We start from the raw sequence: 5,827 nt of genomic DNA, 5'->3' as shown, positions 1-5,827 counted from the left end.
TATGTGTAGGCTTTTTTCCCTGTTCGTGCGTTCTCATGTGTTATGTGAGTCCGTCGTTCAGATCTGTCTACACCGTTTATTTGTTTTGTTAGTTTATTAGTCAAGTTCGTGTTTTTCGTGTTTTTCCTTTAATAAATCATGTCTACAAACTCAGCTGCATTTTGGTTCGATCCCTCTTCTGATGAAGAGGAGGAGGAAAGCCGTTACAGTTCTAAAATGTTTCAACCTAGATGCTTTGATAACCCCCATACATTATGTCAAAATATGTGACTATGGTCATGTGTAGAATAAATAATCAATTTCAATTTCCTTGAATTAAATTGTACTTTAATTCAAATTCAATTCAAATTCTGCTTCCTCTGGTGTGTGGCCAATTAAAATTCCCAAAATTAATTGGCATTAAAGAGTCATTTGCAACTCATTTCAGAATTAACCCCAACCCTGGTACCTGGTCAGGAAAAATTAATGGCCCTAATCAGTGGCAATTTTAGCATGTCAATCTTGGTAAACCCCCCCAAAAAGTGAGATGCATGCCAGCAAAGCCACTACACATCACTAAACAATACATTGATTGCACTATACCACTGCTACACCTGGCTATCAGCGGAGCCTTATCTGGCAGCGAAACAGTTCATTCAGCCTCATTTACTGCCTTTAAAAAAATCATAGATGATATGCTGACTTGCTTAAACAAATGTGGTTTCCACTGACAATTGAGATGTACAAACTATGGCATAAGGGGACGCCAAGCAGAAGAGAGGCAATCCGTACTTTCGATTAAGACATTAATGAGCGAGCTAGGACGGACGTAGTCAATATAACTATTTATTTCTTCAGCACTTTTGAAATGTACAGCGACAGAATTCAGAGCATAGGACAAAATAAAGGGGCATATGAGCAGACAATGAAACTCTTACAATATTATCTAAAACAGGTTATAGGCTACATGTGCACAACCAAGTCAGAACAGTAGATGAAATTTAGAGGTGAAAATATACCAAATTATTAGGGTGAGGCACATGGGCTACTAACAGCTTACTATACACTTAGTTTTACTTTCTTAGCTACAGTATACATATCTCCCTGTCATATTATATCATTTATTCAGCAGCATAAATCATTCCAATCAAAGCTACTGTAGATATAACGTGTTTTGACGTCATTTTATCTGTGGCCAATGATCTTGAGCCTTCTTGGATGGGCACTTCTAATGTAACAATATGGCAGCACCCAAGGGGCTTGAATTTTAGCTATACCCTTAGACTTGGCGGTGACGTACTATCTCCATAAGTGACAGAACACTGAGCCAATCACGGCACAATGCTCCATATTTCTGCTGGCTTGCCCCACCACAGAAAGCGCTGAGCTAGGCTGAAACACCTGCATTTTTGAGCTGTCTTACTCAAGAAAACAAAAAAGAGGCTATGTTTGTATACGGCTTTACTAACTCAGTGATATAAATATCTTAACATTGTTTGCAAACTTATATGTGACACGTATTAATGCCAAAATAACATGCGAAACAGGCAAGACATTTTTTGTTGCTAGAAATGTGGGGCTTAAACAGGTGCACCTGCCCTGAATGACGGGTCGCTGGCCCTAATAATAACTTTCAGTGACCACCTCTGTGACATGTTTCTACTTTCTCCATTTGGGTTCCTCTGGAGGCGTTTCGGAAGCCCGGCCCCACCAGGATCCCTAAACCCAAAGGCTACGGCATGCCCAGAGGGCCAAACAGCACTATTAACACTGGACAGAGCAAAGGACAGCTGCCGGCCACCGTGCACTCTGGGAGAAACACTGTGAATGGTCAGACTGCGTCAAAAAGGAGAAATGGTCCAACCACATTCGTTCAGAACATTGCAGAAATGTAATAACTACATTTACATTACATTTACATTTAAGTCATTTAGCAGACGCTCTTATCCAGAGCGACTTACAAATTGGTGCATTCACCTTATGACATCCAGTGGAACAGCCACTTTACAATAGTGCATCTAAATCTTTTAGGGGGGGGAGGGGGGGGGGGGGGCAGAAGGATTGCTTTATCCTATCCTAGGTATTCCTTGAAGAGGTGGGGTTTCAGGTGTCTCCGGAAGGTGGTGATTGACTCCGCTGTCCTGGCGTCGTGAGGGAGTTTGTTCCACCATTGGGGTGCCAGAGCAGCGAACAGTTTTGACTGGGCTGAGCGGGAACTGTACTTCCTCAGTGGTAGGGAGGCGAGCAGGCCAGAGGTGGATGAACGCAGTGCCCTTGTTTGGGTGTAGGGCCTGATCAGAGCCTGAAGGTACTGAGGTGCCGTTCCCCTCACAGCTCCGTAGGCAAGCACCATGGTCTTGTAGCGGATGCTAGAGCTGTGACACAATTCCATATTTTACTGACTGAATAAAGAAGAAGTTGCAGGTGCTATAATATTGAGACCAACTGCTTGCACTAGTGCTGTGTAAATTAATAAAGAATTGATTTGTCTGCCATTGTGTGCAATCTTTTGTCTATCTCTCAATTTTTTGGTCTATTGAAATGTTCCTATCCTCCTTAAAAGTTGTCTAGTAGGGCTGGGAATTGCCAGGGACCTTACGGTATGATATTATCATGATACTTAGGTGCCGATAAAATATGCATTGCGATTCTCACGATCCATATTGCGATTCGATACTGTGATTTTATTGTGATTCAATGTTCCAAACATATTGCTCACCATATGTCTTCCGCAGAGGGAAAATAATTCGGCCCTCCGTGAAATTATTGCGATATTGTCAAAACGATACAATATATCTTTAAAAATGATATCCCAATGTAACTGTATCGTGGTTTTCCCACATCACTATTGTCTAGGTCAGGGGTAAGCAACACTGTTCTTGGAGTGCCTTAGGTACTGCAGTGTTTTGTTCCAACTAGGCACCACACCAAGGGGTGAGTTCAGTTCGCTTGAACGTTTGCTACATTGCTGAAAGGTTTGTACTGATCAAAACGTTTTCCCAAAATGTTCTTGTAAGTTCTTGAACAGACTTTGAGATACATTTGCTCCGATCAGTGGGTGCATACACCTGGTCTAGGTAGATGCATGAGAACTATCCAGATGTTCATCATACTCCAGAGTGTCAAACTCATTCCATGGAAGGCCTAATGTCTGCAGGTTTTTTCCCCCTTTCAATTATGCCCTAGACAACCAGGTGTGGGAAGTTCCTTACTAATTAGTGACCTTAGTTCATCAATCAAGTATAAGGGAGGAGCAAAAACCTGCAGACATTCGGCCCTCCGTGAAATTAGTTTGACACCTATGATCATACTCGACAAGTATAGTATGTTCCATCCCATTTACTGCATTACCCTCTAGTGGTCAACTTCCAAATGACATAGGATGTAATAGTACAGTCACAGACTTTGGTACAGTCCTGTAGTCAGAGCTAAAATGAAAGGTCCACTATGCAGAAATCGTTCCACCATTTCCTGGTTCCTAAACTTTGAGTTGTTCACCTAATTTCAGATTATGTGGCAAAACAAGCATAGAGAATGTAGAGAATCATTGTATCATCTAAACTGATGTGAAATATATTAGTATTAGTATTATATAGTATTCTCAGCTGTCTGAAGCTGGTTTAAAAAACTGAAAGTAAAAGATGCAAAAACTAAACTGGTCCACCAGCCAGGCAGGTAGATGAAAAAAAAATTAAAAAATAAATAAATGATGACCATGCTTTGTAATGTTTCTAAAACACGTTTTTTGTCTTTAAACTAAAGTATCAGATGAGACAAAATGTTCAGCTGCCCCTTTAAGGGCAAGAGGTTACCATGGTAAAGGGGTCACTTGAGTCATGTCAAGTGTGGCTGTATGTGTGTGAGATTTGGGATGTGACTAGTAGTAGACAGCGTCTACAGCGTCTTTTCGCTATCAGTTGTAATAGCAGATTCAAACTAACATTGAAAAACAACCGAGATTATGAACGAAACAATGTAAATAACCAATTAACATGACATTTGTGAACAGTTTGTAAGCAAAGTGTTACTGGGACACTGGCAAATAGATAGAAGTAGAACTATGTAGACCTAACCCATACACTAACAAAGCCCTTGCAAAAGACCCCTATTGAGTACCACAGTATGAGTCACAATGCCCATAAAACCTAGCCGTAAAACCTGGAAAGGGTTCCAATCGTTTAATCACCATAAATCTTTCCGTCTGGGAATTTAGAACTACTTCATATCAGGTTTGTGTTTCGTGTAGGCTTAACCTGGGGTGACGTTTTGATAGCCGCACAAATCTCTCAGACAGTGTAACTTTTATCAAAATATTCGCCTGTAATTACCACCATCCCACACACAAAAAAGTGAATTAGCCGCTAATGTGGCTATTATACAGAACTACACATCTTGTCGCAAGCTTTGACGTTATCTCTCAAGGCACATTTCTCCATAAAAACTCATCGACAAGTAGCATGTAACCTAGCAAGTAGATATTATAGCCTTTTTAGTTTATTGTGTAAATAATTGATATTGTATATTTCTCATTTAGCATTTTTCAAATTACCCAGCTAGCTACCTTAACATTTTGTATTTACTATAACTTTTTTAATTACTCTGGCCTTTGTAACAAACTAGCTAACCTTAGGTCTCGCCGTCGATCAGAAGCAAGGATGGTTCTGTGCTATGTACAGGATTGTAACCACTACTCTGATAAGCACACATGTGCATTTTATCATTTTCCAACATCTGTAATCGAGAGGCATCGCTGGAGCTGTGTGATAAGGTAAGCCCTGTTTGCTAGTTCCTAACAAGCTATTTTGGTTTGGTCAAAGATCTGTGGTTAGCTAGATCTTTGACCTAATGAAAATTAGCTAGGTAACCACTGACTGTAGTTATGTATACAATGCATGTTACCATCCTTACAAGTAAAAAGAAAACCAGCATAGAATAGCATAATGACTGTTGTGACCTTTCATTGGCAAGTCTTTAGTGAGCTAGCCAGCTAGTTAATTTCTTCAACCAAACTTTACAGTTGACACTATGGCAGGTAGCGCTTTCCTGTCTTCCGCCAAACCCAGATTCGTCCGTTGGACTGCCAGATGGTAAGCGTGATTCATCACTCCATCGGATGCGTTTCCACTGCTCCAGAGTCCAATGGCTTTACACCAATCCAGACGATGTTTGGCATTGCTCATGGTGACCTTAGGCAGGTGTGCGGCTGCTCTGCCATAGAAACCCATTTCATGAAGCTCCCGATGAACAGTTCTTGTGAGGAAGTTGCTTCCAGAAGCAGTTTGGAACTCGGTAGTGAGTGTTGAAACTGATTACAGAGTATTTTTTACGAGCTAAGCGCTTCACAACCCGTTCTGTGAGCTAGTGTGGCCTACCGCTTTGTGGCTGAGCTGTTGTTGCTCCTAGATGTTTCCACTACACTATAACAGCACTTACAGTTGACCGGGGAAACTCTAGCAGTGCATACATTTGACTAACTGACTTGTTTGGAAAGGTGGCATCCTATGACGGTGCAATGTTTAAAGTCACTCAGCTCTTCAGTAAGACCATGTCAATGTTTGTCTATGGAGATTGCATGGCTCTTTCATCGATGTTTTACACCTGGCAGAAACGGGTGTGGCTGAATAGCAGAATCCAGTAATACTTTTGTATGTGAAAGTATTCAGACCCCTTCCCTTTTTCCACATTTTGTTAAGTTACAGCCTTATTCTAAAATAAATCAAAGAAGACATTTTCCTCATCAATCTACACACAATACCCCATAATGACAAAGAGAAAACTAGTTTCTCAAAAGAAAAACCTTATTTACATAAGCATTCAGACCCTTTGTTTTGATACTCAAAATTGAACA

The sequence above is a fragment of the Salvelinus fontinalis genome, chromosome 19 (assembly GCF_029448725.1).
Source record: "Salvelinus fontinalis isolate EN_2023a chromosome 19, ASM2944872v1, whole genome shotgun sequence".
In the NCBI taxonomy this organism is placed as follows: Eukaryota; Metazoa; Chordata; class Actinopteri; order Salmoniformes; family Salmonidae; genus Salvelinus; species Salvelinus fontinalis.
Note: the sequence above shows the minus strand (reverse complement) of the source record.